The sequence below is a fragment of the Neomonachus schauinslandi genome, chromosome 3, assembly GCF_002201575.2.
Source record: "Neomonachus schauinslandi chromosome 3, ASM220157v2, whole genome shotgun sequence".
NCBI lineage: Eukaryota > Metazoa > Chordata > Mammalia > Carnivora > Phocidae > Neomonachus > Neomonachus schauinslandi.
The window spans coordinates 5569160-5586067 of record NC_058405.1 but is presented as its reverse complement, the minus strand read 5'-3'; positions in this window follow the sequence as shown (position 1 = coordinate 5586067).

Genomic DNA, 16908 nt, shown 5'->3' with positions numbered 1-16908 from the left:
AACAGCATGATCATTCAGTGTAGTTCTAAAACAGGGTTTCTCAACCTCGGACCTATTGACAGCTGGGCCAGATGGAGCTTTGTGGTGGGTGGTTCCAGGCGCGTTCTGAGCACTGTAGGGTGATTAGCAGCATCCCTGGCCTCTGCCCGCTAGATGCCAATAACACACAGCCTTCTCCCCCGAGTCGTGACAACCAGGAAATGTCTGCAGATGTAGTCGAATGTCCCCGGGGGTACAAGATTACCCTTTGCTCTAAAAACATCTCACAAAACGAACCCATGGATGGGTAGTCACTCGGTATATTTGTATAGCAGTTGGAAGAGCCCAAGTCTTGTATGCAGATTTTATATTAGTAAAAGGTCAATAGCATATTAGACTATTTTTAAAGCAATTTTAAATGTGTATATGCTTCAACTACTAATGTGTTTTTGAAATTGAAAAGACTTTTGCCTTCTTATTAATAGACTTTTATATTTTAATCAATAAGCAGGGCCATCCACTTATTGTATTACTCTCTTTTTAATTCTGCTTGCTTTATTCCAAATAAGATCCTGAAAATAGAGTATCAAGAAATAAAGTAATACAATATAAAATCAAACACATTAAAATGTAATAGCTGCAGTTTTTCCTTCAAACTTTATATATCTGAGAGACTTTTTTATCACCAGGCTAGCCAGATGCCATTTTTAAAGAAACAAACTTAAAAAAGAAAAAAAAAAAACAGATTTCCAATTTCCATACACCTACAACAGGAACATGTCTAACACACGTATGTATGTGTGATGGTTAATTTTATGTGTCCACATGACAAGGCCAAGGGAGGCCCAGATAGCTGGTTGAATATTACTTCTTGGTGTGTCTGTGAGGGTGTTTCCAGAAGAGATTAGCATTTGAACTGGTGGGCTGAGTAAAGCAGACAGTCCTCCTCAAGTGGGTGGGCATCATCCAATCCTCTGAGAGACCCAACAGAACAAAAAGATGGAGGGAGGTTGGACTCACTCTGCCTGACTGCTTAGCCAAGGCATCAATCTTCCCCTGCCCTCAGCACTCCTGGCTCTCAGACTGGAATATACAGCATCTCAAAGCTCTCAGGCCCTGGAAATAAGTACTGGTTTTCCCGTGTCACCAGCTAGTAGACGCCAGATGGTGGGACTTCTCAGCCCCCATAATCGTGTAAGTCAATACCATATAATAAATATACAAATATAAATATGTGAATATACATACATATATATATGAATATGTGCAATTTCTCTCTCTTCCTATAGATCTGCGTCTATATCTCTATATCTCATTGGCTCTGTTGCTGGAAGAGCGCTCACTAATACGTATGAGTGTGTATATGTGTTTAGTGGGTTGAATATTGCCCCCTCAAAACTCATGTCTATTTTTAACTTCAGAATGTGACTTTACTTGAAAAGAGGATCTTTGCAGATGTAATGAAGTTAAGGATCTGAAGGTGAGATCATCCTGCATTTAGGTGGATCCTAAATCCAATGATTCCTTATAAGAAGAGGAGAGGACATAGACATGGGGAGAAGCCATGTGAAGATGGAGACAAAGATTGGAGGGACATGCCTATAGGCCAAGGAATGCCGAGGACTATCTGGAACCCCTAGAAACTGGAGAGAATCTCTCTCAGAGACACCAGAAGGAACCATCCCTTTGGCACCCTAATTTCAGACTTCCCAAAGGCCTCACCTCCTAACACCATCACATTGGGGATTTCGGGTTCAACATATGAATCTTGAGAGGACTTAAACATTCAGTCTATTGCAATCATATTCCCATGAATTCCTGAGGAATTCATTGATTCCCTACATCCTTGCTCAGGCCTGCGTGGATTTTTATTTTGGCTAATTCATCAACGAGCAGAGAGAATATTCTGCACATGGAAGGGATAGAACTTTTTTAAGCATTAGGACACATGGAAATGTCTTCTAACCACATAGGATGTCTGGTTATTTTTGAAGATGCTATAGGAAAACCATGCGGGGAAAGTCATTGTCTCTCACTTCAGTGGGTTCAGTAGATTCAATTAACACAGATGACCAGCAAGTAATCATCAAGTCTTGCATAATGTATTCTGCTCCAGAAATGTGATAATTGTTGAGGGAAATCCAGTTTGCTGAGTCACAAGACCTATAGAAGCTTTGTCCCAAAGAGGATGGATATGCATTTGAAGTCTTGTAATCGTGGGATAGATGGAAGACTGACCAACAAAGGTAGCTTGTGCCTAATGCAGAAGACCAGAAAATAAGGAAGGATTATAAAGGCAACTCAGAGAGGTTGGGCCCAGACTTGATGAAGAGGAAGCAAGGTCTAGCACAAACTCAGAGTCTTTGGGGTCAGAGAGAGCTGCCTTGGATCTTCTTTCTGCTTCATCTTCACTCTGGGCTACTGATATGAAATCATTAAACCACGGGTTTCACATCTAAAAGAAAGCATGCACCATGGGAAGAGCCAAGGACGTTCGGGCTAGTTTCTGCTGAATGACCCCCCAGGCCCCCAACACACACACCCATTTCACAAGTGAGGAAAATAAATCAGGAAAAACAATTGTCATGGAATTCCATGACCGTCTGCTCAGCCACCATCTTTAAATTGATTGTTCACAAGGCCCAGATGTGCAAAGTGTGATGCACTTTCCTCCAGTAATCCCAAGCTGACTTTGCATAAGAAAGAACATTTATGAAAATCCCAGCTGGCTATCTGCCTTTTGAGGGACTCCCTTTGGGTTAAGAGAATTTGGAGAAAATGTCACAAGTTTTCAATTTGTAAAGTAGTACTCCCTTTTAAAGTATTTGTGATCTCCAGAAAATGGAATTTAATGTGTCCATGTTTATCTTTTTGACAATTAGATATTTAAACACTAGTTAAAATAATGAAATCTGAAATTATAACTCACTGCCATATTATAATGCTCAGGAATTGAAAGTTCCAAAAGGACAAATACAAGGTAAAATAAATGAAAGGTCTTTTATTGCCCCATTCCCTATTGCTATTGAAGAGAACCCAGCTTCAAAGCAGAATCTCCTTAACTTTTTTGAGGGAAGTCTATTTGTTTCTAAAGCTTAGACTTCAATGGATCTTCAGAAAACCCAGCCAACGTTTTAAAACATGACAGCTATAGTACAAACATCAACATATCTTGGATCATATTAGATTAAATTGTATTATCTGGGGGCGCCCGGGTGGCTCAGTTAGTTAAGCGTCTGCCTTCGGCTCAGGTCATGATCCCAGAGTCCTGGGATCGAGCCCTACATCAGGCTCCTTGCTCAGCAGGAAACCTCCTTCTCCCTCACTGCCTGCCTGCCGCTCTGCCTACTTGTGATTCCTCTTTCTCTCTCTGTCAAATAAATAAATAAAATCTTAAAAAAAAAAAGAACGTCTTTAAAAAAATAAATGTATTATCTGACTCTTTTGTCAATAAAAGTACATTGCAAAATGCGTGCTATCTAGTACAATGTAAGATCAAGCAATTTCGATGTTGTACCAGTAAATAAGTTTTCAAGTAAGAGGCTCTGGGTATCTTTGAAAAAAAAATTAAACCGAATTACTTATTTTTAGTGCAAAGTTTATTTTTGATGAGTACACTTGTCTTGAATACTAAAGGAAAGTCTGTGGAGGAAGCAGACATGCCGCTGAAATTCACAAGGGGGAAATCTGAGCTCATTTCTCTTCTCCTTCCCCCTATTAAAAAAAATAACATTTTCTTAACTAGCTTATTTTTGGCACACAAAGAATACTCAGTTTCTTTTCTTTTCATTCTGTTCGTTGACAGGACCTCCAGGTAAAAGAAATGTTTTTAATAAAATATATTCCCTCACCCAGGGTGGAGTGGAGGTAGCTGAGCAGGGATAAAGATGTTCCTGCTGACTCCTCTGAGACATATAAGATGTTCACTTTAATCTATTTGATTGTCCCTGAATTGCTGATTGCTGCTCTTTTCTCTCCAAGGCACAAAAGGGAAGCTTAATATATTTATATATGTACACACGCAGAATGCACAGCCTGTATTAGGCATGCTCATTTGTTTTCTTTTTTACCTCTCTCTTTCTGCCTTTCTTCTCACTGTGAGCTGAAAAATGGAAGCAATTTGCTGGAGCCATTCCTAAAGTTCTCCTACCCAGCATCCTGAGTTTTATAATTGCTGTGATATTTCACCCACGCCAGCCGAGATGAGTGGAAACTGTTAGTGGCCCGTGAGGGGTTGCTGATTTGCTAATGTGCCATGGGCAGCAACCCAGAAACATATGTGTGTCCCATTTCCCCTTGTACGCAGATGAGCTGCTCCTGCGGCCATGCAGGGGTCCGTGGGTTTGGCCACATGATCCCCCGTGTCCACTGAGCCCCGAGACAAGAGTGGTCATCACTGGAATGGCTCTTCAGCCGAAGTGAGCATCTTGGCTGAGACCCTTCCCCTGCTCTGTATGGAAATCCACACTGTGTAGAGATACCTGGTCCCTGTTATAAAAATTAAGCATCCAAATAAACCATCGATTTTAGGATAACAAGTTTATCTGTGGGCTTTTTTTTTTTTCAATGTTACGGTTAAAGCCCTGTATTTCTTTGACCAGTATCTGCACTGATGGTTACATGGGAATTCCATGGTGTTTCTCACGCTCGCCCAGACCCAGGGCCATTCAATAGCTCTATTACGTGCCTTTCCCCAAGACAGATTTATTTCCTTCCACCTTCCAAACGGATGATTCCCTTTGCTGTTTAATTACGACATTGACAACTTCCCCCAATTGTGTTTTACTTCGTGGATCAATCACTGTCCCAATGTCCCACTATTGCACATAAATATATTTACTCAAAAAAGATTGGATCACCTCTCCATCATTTGTGGTGTTGATTACATGAAAGCTAGACTCAAAGGCAGCCGAGCAAGGCGATGTGCCTCTGTCGACAGCCCCCAACTTAAGTCGTTCCCCAAATCTGCCTTTCTGGCTCCTGGCATCTTGTTATGCTTTGTGTTTCTAGGACTCACGACGGTTCTGGCTGCATTCGTCCATGATCGTATGTTGCATATTTTTTGGTCCCATAATGATGAAGTGACAATAACTATATATATGTATACTTTCCTTTCTTTCTTTCTTCTTGACAGTAATTAAAGAAACACGAAGCCCTAGGCTCACCTGCGCTTTCAAGTCATTTACGCTAGTTTGACATTGGATAGTTTCATTTATTCCTTTGATCCATGACGGGCACCTTGGTGGGATAAAGAAGACAAGGCAGAGATGAGTAAGATATGGTTCCTGCTTTAAGGAGCTCCAGTCTGACAGCTGACAAGTAGATACAACTCTGCACTGCTGGCTTGTTGGGTAGGAAGCTCCTGGTTCTGCTAGGAGCTCATCAGGCCCCAGTAGGCTTGAGGGAATGCTCAAGGGCCCCCATCCCGCATTCGCTCTCACAGCGTCTTCCCTCCCTGTGCTGATCTGCAGACTGAATGCTCCGGGCTCAGGTGTTGGGGGAAGCACTGATGCAACAGACCTAACACAACACCGGGGCTCCTGGGTGGCTCAGTCATTAAGCGTCTGCCTTCGGTTCAGGTCATGATCCCGGGGTCCTGGGATGGAGCCCCACATTGGGCTCCCTGCTCAACGGGAAGCCTGCTTCTCCCTCTACCTGCTGCTCACCCTGCTTGTGCTCTCAAGATCTCTCTCTCTCTCTGTGTCAAATAAATAACTAATATCTTTTAAAAAGCCAAAAAACAGACCTAACACAACGAAGACATTTATTTCCACTTCCAATGTGGGGGCCACCACATGAGGGCCTGAGGTGTGGTCATCTGCAGAAGAGAGAAAGAGCAGCTCACGTGTGCAAACACCAGGCAGGAGACCCCTATGCATGACTGCACTTCAAACCACACTCAGAGGTGGAATATAGTGATAAAAATGCCAGTAAGAGATTCAAGAGACTATATCAACATATATACACACATTCCTATAATGTGAATGGGATAAAAACAATGTGATTTGAAAAGAATATTTTATGTGTCTCTTTTACAATTTATGCAGCGTTATAGACAGCATCAGCCCCCACACATAAAGCTACATATCATGTATGGCACGTGTTATTTCATTTACAAAGTTTTGCTCTTTAAATTGATTTAAGCTAGGTTGTATTCCCATTAGGTTTCTACAGTTGTCTTTTCTATTTGTCTGTCTTTAATTTCATTTTACAGATGAGCTTCAGCTTTGGGGTGCACTTTTATCCCCACCCTTGCATGTCCCAGTCTCGAGTTAATAAAGCAGAGAATGTTGCCGGAACAAAGCCATGAGGTTCCGTGCCGCATGCAGAGACGTGGGACACACGTGTGAATGTAGGTTACACACAGCGGGATATAAGAGAATGTGCGTGGGCTTGAGGTGAACTGAATACATTGGACAAAGGCTGGCTTTGTCCATGTCCTGGCTGTGTGGTCTGAGGTGGTTCACTAACCACACCAGTTAGCAGTGCCTTCCTCGATAGAAACATAGTCACGCTTCCTTCAAGATTCCCTGTGAGGATTAAACGAGATGTTATAGACAAAATGCATGCAGTAGATCATAGTCATATACACACTTACAGATTCATAACATCTTCAAGGCTGGTAGCGCTTATTACCAGATTCTTCTCCAGAAAGGTTACATTCCCAAAGAGTCATGTACCTGGTGTTTCCACATGCCTGTCAACACTGGGTAGTGTTATGTTCGTCAAGGGACTAGGTTGAAAAGATACATGTATTCAAGAGTTGTATTTTGAATTCTCTTGATTTTTAGTAGGTTGAGCATTACAACAAAACAAAATGGATTTATGGTCATTTGAATGCTTTTGCCACTTACCATTTTGGTTTTTCCCCATTATTCTATTATAGTATTCATCTCTTTCTTAAAGATGACTATTTTATTTATTTATTTATTTATTTTAAAGATTTTATTTATTTATTTGAGAGAGCGAATGAGAGACAGAGAGCATGAGAGGGAGGAGGGTCAGAGGGAGAAGCAGACTCCCCGCTGAGCAGGGAGCCCGATGCGGGACTCGATCCCGGGACTCCAGGATCATGACCTGAGCCGAAGGCAGTCGCTTAACCAACTGAGCCACCCAGGCGCCCCAAAGATGACTATTTTAAAGAGATTTTATTTATTTATTTGACAGAGAGAGACACAGCGAGAGAACAGGCAGGCGGAGTGGGAGAGGGAGAAGCAGGCTCCTGGCCGAGCAGGGAGCCCGATGCGGCGCTCGATCCCAGGGCCCTGGGATCATGACCTGAGCCGAAGGCAGATGCTTAACGACTGAGCCACCCAGGCTCCCCTAAAGATGACTTTTTAAAAACACTTTCTATGCATTAAGGACATTAAACCTTTTTCTGTCTTCTACATTGCAAAAATGTTTTCTGTTTGTTGTTATTGTTGTTTGCATTCATAGCTTTTAATAACTTTGTTTTTCCCTCCCAGAAGTTTTTACTTTTTATAAAGTCAAATATGTTGGACTTTTCTTCATGGCTCCTTTTCCCTAAAATTATAAGACCTCCCTCACCACAAGATTTTATAGGAGATTTTCTGGTGTTTTGTTGTCAAAACATCAGGTTACTGGCAGGCTCTGCTTTCCCTGCTTTGTTTTAACTTCTGGAATGTTCCACGCTGACCAAGCCGTCTTCTTTTTAATCTCAGATATCGTGTATCTCAGAAATTCTTCAAAATTTCTGGCCCATCGATGGGCCTATGCTCTGCATTAAGAATGCTGCAGATTTTTTTTCTTCCTTATTTTTCTGTGCCTTCTGTCATTGCCATGGGATTTGAAGAAAGATTTGGGCCTTACCATCGGCTCAGTCTGCCATCTGATAAACAGAGGCCAGCACTTAAATAATAGATATTTTAAAATGCTGCTTGAGTAGGAAAACGGACACATGTGGGAGCTGTGGATTTTATGTGTCCTCCAAAGGAATTAAATAAATTCATTTCTTTCCGTTTGTAGCTTTGGAATGGCTTAATGAAGCCTTACAAATCTGGACCCTTCTTTAAAAATAAAACAAACTTAATAAATACTTAGAAGATGAAGGCAATATTACAGGTTTTCAGTTGGGAAATATAAACTTTCATTTAGTACTTAAAATAATAGTTGGTTTTTTACAGAGTATGCTAGTTCTCTGTCTACTCCAGCCCCTACTGAAAGAAGTTAACCACCTACCAAAATGCCTCTGTCATGTGCTTTCAATGTTAACTGGCTTTTTCCACTCTGCAGCTCATAGTCGGAGGGTTTATAGACCAAACTGAGCAATTTCTGCTGTTACTCTCATTGCAGATCCAATGGTGTCACACCCTGCTTCACCCTTCAGGGGCCTCCTCTGCTCTTACCCTAAGTAGAATCCCTGGACTTGTCAGGAAATCCTCTCGTCCCCACATGCAAAGAGCTCCTCTTGCCGTCCAGAAGACTGGCCCTGGAATGTTCCGTATGTCCCAACACATGGAAATAAAAGCAAACGATGTGAAGTTGGTGTTTCCCCACCAAATCAGTGTCCTTTTCTCCCCCATGTTAACATCTTCACTTCAGTATGAGTAACGTATTGAAAACGCTCAAAACACTGGCTTTTTTACTAACTTCTTCTTTAGAAAACCTTCAAACCTATAGATGGCACGTCTGGGTGATCCTCCTGTCTGCCCCGTGACATTGTGACATGGCCTCTCGTCTTTCTTTCCATGTAAATGTGAACAGTTCACAAGGTAAGCCAGAGAAAAACAGATTTCCAAACTGTCATGAGTGACTTCGTCCATCTTCTATAGGGAATTGGCTCATAATGTGGGTCAACCCCCCAAAGAGGAGCTGTCTTTTTTTTTTTTAATTTTATTTATCTATTTGAGAGAGAGCAAGCATGAGCAGGGGGAGGATCAGAGGAAGAAGCAGGCCTCCCGCAGAGCAGGGAGCCCGATGCAGGACTTGATCCCAGGACCCTGGGATCATGACCTGAGCTGAAGGCAGACGCTTAACTGACTGAACCATCCAGGCGCCCCAAAGGAGCTGTCTTTATGAATTTTCTTCACCAGGTTTGCCCAAGTATTATATGCATCCATGTGAGGCATCTCATGGAATTTCCCACCTCGTTCTCCTTCTCTGTCTCTTTCAGAAATAGGACACTACGGCCCCTGTAATGACGATTGAGTGGTGTGCTAGAGTCTATGCAGACCTGCTCACGAGATAATTGTTATCTTTTAGGTACTTGTGGGCCTGTAGGTGCTATGTTGGTATCTCCACATCACCCATGGCAGGAGTCTCACCACGAAAATAAGCAAATGCTATGAACCAGGGCTCGGCTAACCCCCTCTGGAGAGCCAGTTACGAGGCCTTTACCAGCACACCAAGAAGGCCGTGTGAAGGGCCTGGCCTGCCCTCTGCAGGCCTCTGCTCTTCCATCCCGTCTCCCAGGAAGCCACGCGAGGGCGCCCCTGGTTTCTCCGTCTGCATGTGTGCTATTCCAGCTAAGTCTGCATCTCAGCGGTGTCTTCAATGGCTGGTGACGTGGGAACCCAAATTCTTCCTTGAGCATGTATCTGTAATACCCTGAAGAATCATAACTGAACTGATTCTTATTAAAAATGAGCAAAGAAACCTGGGGAAAGTTTCAGAAGTTTCGGCGGTCCCAAGTCTGGTTCTGGCGTTTCCCAGGTGTGTGTGTGTGGCCTGGAGCAAGTGACCAAACTTCCTTTGTGTCTTAGTTACCTCATCGGTAAAAGGAGCAGAACATCGCTTATCTTTTTGGACTTTGCGAGGATTAAATGAAATTACATTATATACATGTACTTATATATGTGTACCTTGTACGTCTATAGACAGGATTACACGTAGATACGTTAGAACGGTGTCTAGTGCAGAGTGATCAGTAAAAATTAATTAGCATTATTGTCTATTGAAATAATTTTAGACTTACAGAAAAGTCACCAAGACAGTAGAGAGAATGCCTATGAGTCTATCAGCCTCTCCTGCGAACACCTCACATAACCATAGCAACCTTTTTGGAACCAAGAAAAACACTGCTGTTAACAGATCTGCAGACCTGCTGGGAGGGGAAGAGAGTCGCTGGCTGGCTTCACCAAGACGGAGCGCGAGGCTTGGGATAAAGCACAGTGAGGGAGGGTGGAGGACGTCACCCCATGCGTGGAAAAGTGGCCTGTAAACACATATCCACAGAGACCTAGGTATTAGTGCACCGAGCACTGATCAGAGATGGGGTCCTGGAAACCTTGGTGAGCTGCTCCATGCTTCAGAGATAGCCACAGAAGAGTGCTTTGTGGCCACACTTCCCAGCAACTGTGTTGTGGAGTCAGCATCTGGCAGAGAAGGCTTGCATCCTTTCTTCCCCAAGGAGGCGAGTTTGGTGAGTGGCCTCCACACAAGTGGGTGTGTTGGCCGTCTCTGGCGCTCCATGGCTGCGCAGGCCTGCTTGTTAAGTAAGCCCTTTGATTCCGTGGGCGCAACGGACGGAAGTCAAGTCCCCAGGGAAATCTCTAGCAAACGTTTTATAAAATCCACGTGTGACTACACAGGACAATGATGTGCATGTTTCGGGCAATAGAGGGTGTGACATATATTATCAAGGACAAAAAAATAATTATCTTTGCATCGATTTTTTGTTCATAATTTGTGTTCAACATAACCTAAATCTGTCTGGCTCTACTTCAACTTTCTAGTTCCTTGAAAATCAACCAAGATGGCAGTGGCTCAGGCAGTGGCCCTGTGATTCTCTATTCCAATGGTTTGCTGGTTTCCATTGTCTTTTCCCCCTGCAATTAGGTAAGAAAAAAACACTCCCATTTAAATGCTGGTGGACAGATTCGTACATATTAGCTTCTGGACACCACGATAATTAAGACACCATCTGTGTGTTGGTGAGATTTGCACTCCGAAAAGCCTGGAATTATCTGCTCTTCTAGATAACAGTACGAGTGGGTTAGACACACTGATGCCAAAATCAAACATCGATGTTGAAAACAAACAAAATATTTTGGTAAAATATGAGCTGTCTTGTGTCCAGTTCCATCCGAACTCACACCCACTCCATGCTTTCAAGGGGCAGGAAAGGGGTCTATTTCAGGTTGGGAAATCTTTAACGTCGAGGTTCTTCTCTAACAGAAGAATAAAAATACCAGGATTGAAAGGCTTCCACTGTCATTGAGTGAGACGGGGGTCACACGCCAATGCCGAAGGGGAAGGTCGGGTATATCTCACAAGGGCAAAGTTTTCAGCACAAAATCAACCAGGGGATAATTTTCATTCTTTCAGCTACATACACACAGACGGTTCCACTCACGCACACACACACACACACACACACACGTGTACACATTTCACATGCATTTGGGCACACGGAAGACCAGCGTGAGGATGGAACAGGGAAGACAAGAATTTCTTAGCTTCAGTCATTCTTAGGCACAAGATTTCTGGCCAAATTCTGCAGCTCTGGACAGGTTAGAATGTCTGCAGAAGATCTCAAGAACCACAGGAGCTTGAGAACTTTGATTCCTTCTCTACCTCCAAGCGTCCCATCCCATACAGGACCCCCGCCATCACTAATCAGAACAAGGATTGTTTTCTGTCCTGCAGGCCGTCTTCCCCTCACAAGCTCCCCAATTAAAAGTGAGAAATTGGACTTCAGCTGTAGAAGGTTCCAGCTTCTAAAGAAGATAAACTGGAATGAAAGACCCTTTTGTTCATTTTTCTTTTCTCTGGGAAAGCTACCTTTAAGGTTGCAAGAATATAAAATGCAATTATTCTAAAAGGATGTGCTTTGAGATTTTTAATTCATTTTCATCTTCCTTGTATTATGAAAGCTATACTTCTTTTTAAGGCTTTCAGACTACCAGCTTAATTTTCATACTGATTCATTCGGGGACAAAACAAAACTTTGTATAAACTGAATGGAAAATGACTCTTTTGTGGTGAAGAATCTGTGCTTGCATTTAATTATAATGCATGGAAGTGTTCCTTCCTAATTAAACATTTAAATGAAGAGGGGGTATAAATAGAAATTTTAAAAAGCGAGTGAGCATGACACAGTTCACCCATCCCAAGATGAAGGTCCTCATCAGATCTTATTTTTTCCCATACTCAAAGCTGATGTGATTGTCCAGGGTTTTAAAGTGTGCCTGCACATTTTGGGGGGGGAATTTTTCAGTGCATGTGATAATTACTATATTAGCAATATTCTTCACTTACATAGGCTTATCAGGGAGGAGCCTCAAAGTGCTTTATTATCTAATTAAACCTCACAACATGATGCAATTTTATTAATACATAAAGTGAAACCCAGTACAGTTGAGTGTCTGCCTTTATGGTATAAGATGGGAAAAAGGATGAGAATATAAATTTGAGTTTGGAAAGAGAACACAGTTCAGCCCCTGGACCACCCAGCGGCCTCCCATCTCAGGGAGCACACATTTCCGTGTATTAGAAAATTTGGGAAAAACGTAAAATCTATTTATGTACAGATGCTCGTATTTCACATGAAAGGTAACAACAGCCTTACCTTATTGAGTCATTTCTTATATTATGTACTATGAGATTTTACTTCTCTCTGTCATTGTATTCTACTTTTATTCCCAACCACACCTTCTTGAACCAGAGAGTGATTCTCTGCCTCTGGTTATCAGAGCAATATTTGCTTTGCTGTAGGAGAGGACATCCACATCTTTTTATTTTCTAGCAGAGTCACTCAGTATGCGAAGTGCTGAGAGCTCAAGTGATCCCAGCATGCTGTTTCATGCGCATCCTTTGATCTGCGGTAGAATCTAGTATGGTCCTGTGCATGTAGGAGGTACTGAACAGAAATTTACTTAAGGAAGCAAAAAGCCTCCCCAGAAGCATTTAAGGGATGTGGGAGAATATGTGACATACCAAACAGAGGATTGTTTGGTATTCATCACACCTTACACTGTCCATGGCTAAGAATTTGGCAGAAAATCAGCAATAGATTGGAAATGATATGGAAATATAATCTGCAGAAACATACTCAGAACCGAGAGAACACAATAAAGTCCAGAAAACTGGCATGTACATGAGAAAACTGAGTGGGGGTAACAGTTAACCTCTGTTGTTTAATAAAATCTCAGATGCTTATAATAACAGGCATTTCTTATCGCTCATGAATCTGCGGGCCAACCGTGTTGAAGGTTGGCTGGTTGTAAGCCGGTTCAAAATGGCCTAGGACGAGGACCGTGGGCTCTTCTCTACATGGTCTCTGGAGCCCCGACAGTCTGATCCAGGATATGTTGAGAGAGACACAGAGAGGAGCCCAAATGGCTGCTTGAGATGGGCACACCATCACTTCAGCTCCCTTCCTCTGGCCAAAGTGACAAGGCCAGCCCAGAGGAACGATGGCGAAAGACAGTGTAGCAGCTGATGGAGATGCAGGACACAGATGCAGGGAAACCATTAATTAGGGGCTTCAAGGTAGGCACTCCACTGCCGCAGGTGGCTGTCCCGTGGGCATTTCAAGTCACTGTGGAGAGAAGCGTACGTCCAGTGAGGTAAACAAGTAAACATCTAGACCCAAAGAAATAAAACTCTCTGGGTAAAGAAAAGAGAGAACTTATCTTTATAAACTTGAGATGGAGAAGGCCTTTCTAAGAAAGACACAGATGTTAGGATTTGCACTGAAGAAGATAAACAGACACATAGAAAGCAAAACAGGGACAGAATAGCTGTCACGCACTATCAGTGGGAGTGGAAATGGAAACGGACTTTTCATCTGTAAGTCATACAGATACAGGAATATTACTTTGTTAATTACTGGAATCTTGTAATGAATTAAATTTTATTTTTGTATTAACCTTTTGTTAGTTTGCTTAACCATTACATTATCCCTATATGCTACTTTACAGGCGGCAAAGCAAAAGTAAATTAAGCTTTTTTCCAAAATGGTGATTGTAAGTTGTATCTGTAAGTTACGTGCCTACTCTTAGAGATTTTCAATGCCTTGTAAAATGTACTTGAGCTTTTCAGCCTCACTGTTTCATCTGCAAAATTAAAAAAAAAAAAAAAATCTTGCTTTCTCCTCTGAAAGTTGAAGGTGAGTTAATTTGCCCAAATTAGTGAAATCCGATAATCTTCTGAGCTAGGTGGTTGTCTATGAGTAGCAGTTGGCCCTGTATTGATCCAGATGTACATGGGTAAAAGTTAATACATCCCTCTAATAATGGCTTTTTTTTTTTTTTTTTGAGAGCTGTGTTTCAGACACAGTATCTGGTAATTAGCAATTACTCAGAAACTTTTGATAGATGATTGTTTTATTAATTGATGGCCTCATTCAATTATGACTGGTTAAGTTTCATAACCCCGCCTTTTACAGGAGATAACTGAAATTCAGAAGTCAAACACCTGCCAAAGGTCACCCACCTAGGAAAGGGCGGACTTCGTGGGACTTCACGTGGAGGGGGCACTTCTGTGGTTTCTGTTTGCAGCCATGGGCAAACTGAATTCAAACACCCAGGTCGCGCCTCGTTTCCACGCGCTCCTTGTGATAGACACAGGAACTCAGAACTCTCAAACCAACATATCACACATTTTAAATAAAATTAAATGTAATAAAATGTTTGCACTCTCTTTTCAAAAGTCAGTGATTAACTTGAAGTTTCTTACAAAGCCATCATGAATTTAGGTCACAAGTCCAGGGGGCATGTTCAAATTGTTAAATGAAAGAAATCTTCCTGTGAGAGTCAAGTACACCTTTCCCTAGGCTTTCCTGAGGCAACCTATTAAAATGAAAAAGCAGAAATAAAGTGATTTTCCCATCATTTAGACATATTTGAGTGGTTATTTGGAACCGTCGTGAAAGAACCTGACCCTCACAGGACCGTACATCTGCTTCTGACACTCTACCAAACCAGAAAGCATAGTTCTTGCATGCTTGAGAGTAAGCCAGAAGTCACTGTAATGTTTATTGCTTCTTTGCTGATTTTCTAGTACATCTGAGGATGGTTCTCCAGGCCTGCTTTCTGTGTTCCATCACCATCCCCACCAAACTGGTTTCAGGAACCTTTGACGGTGAGAGAGATCTCAAGGTGCTGCAACCTTTTCTCTGTATAGAAATCATTGAAGGGCTTTCCGGTGAACATTCCAAATAAATGAATGACAGACAGCTGCATGAGCCTTTTCTTCTTTCTTTCTTTTCTTTGCATTGAGATGTCCCTGTTTACTCTGGAGAGATAATCAGAAGAAACACTGGGGGACGTTTCATTTTTAAATCCACCGAGTAGTACTGTGTTAGTTTCATATAATGATTTTTAAAATAGCGATTTCACTCTGCTTCTTTGTTTAAGTGGAAATGTGATTACTCAAAGGCTCGGTTGTGTGGCAGTCACAAATAATATAGTTATTTATTTTCCAAAGCTCAGTGTAGCAGGATATCAAAGTAGTTTATAATCACCCAAACAAATATCCTTTTGGAGACTTCCCGGTTAGGAGGGCTGAAATGTTTTCATTAGGAGGAAGGGATTTATTCATCGGTAAATCTGTTTCAAGGTAGTAAAACATCTGAGCATTTGCATAAATAACCACTAAAGGAATGTAAATGACAAAGGAGGATTTCATTACCATAAAACTCTCAGGCTACCTGAAGGGCTTGGAATGCGGGCAGGTCTGGTTTCAAGCACCCTCTCACCTTTACAAGACAATTATTTTAGGCATTTCTGGGGAGAGAAAGAACCCTACATCCTTCTTGGCAACAGTCCTCACATATTAACTAGCTGGATCCTCAAAACGGAAGGGCTCCTCTTGACTATTTGTATATTAAATATCTATCTGCAAAATCCTCCTGTGTCTCATCATGCGTGCAGGCATTAGGTTGCTCTGAGAATATTTCCTGAATTACTTCTGGAAAACCAATGATTATAACAGGACCGGACTAATCAGAATGCTCTCTTTGCACCATGGTACATTTTGCAAATCACTAGCACACAGATTTCAATTTGCTCGCATCATGAAGAAGGAAAACTCATATGGATTTAGAAGGGAGAATGTCGGATCCATGATGGCAGCGCCGACTGATGCGGAACATTAGCCCCAGAAGGCTGAAAACGAGAAGGCATTCCCCTTCTGCGCTGTGTACACAGGCATGAGGTGTTTAGCAAACACAGAATTTTCGGAGGGCAGGATCCTGCGGCTGATTAGCGTGCTAGGATTTCACCCTTGGGCTCTGCCACTAGGTCTGCTCCGGTTTCAAGGGTTGGGGGTCTGGGCTTCAGCTGACCTGCTTTAGGAGATTAGTTCCTTTTAGAAAGGATCCTGGAACTTCTCAGCCCATCTGCATTTGCACGTCTATGTGTGTGTGGGCGCACGCACGTGCGTGTGTAAATTCGTGCACGCATTTGGATGTGGGGATTGCACATAGACTATTGCACTTACCTCCACAGTCAAGCTACGCTCTCCTATCAAATTTCCAAGAATCGCCCCCCACCCGCCCCCACCTCTTACCCTGGCTCCCATTGTTTTGCTCCATACCTGCAATGGTTTCCAAAAGCTTGGTTGCTGGGTTGACTGCTTCCTCATTCTATCGACTTCCCCTTCTGCCTTCACTCCAGCCTAAGCAACGGTACTGTGATGTCTAAGAAAAAAGAAAGAAGGCATTTCCATGCTGGCTAAATCAGAGAAAGCATACATCCACATTGTCCCCCAGTAGAAAGGAAGTTAAAAAATAAACTGAAATGCTCAAAAAGTCAGGTGTTTCTCAGCCAGAAAATTAGCTCTGCTCTTCGGCAGAAATTCTCATTTAATCATATTGCTTCTGGTAGTTCATAAATGGTAGTTTTGGTTTTTTTCACTGTGTGCAGTGACCAGTGTGGGACAGTTTTATGGTTTTATATGGGACATCTGGTACATTCATAAGAAAAATGTATTACGAAAATGGTCACAACCTCTTGCGTAACTTTC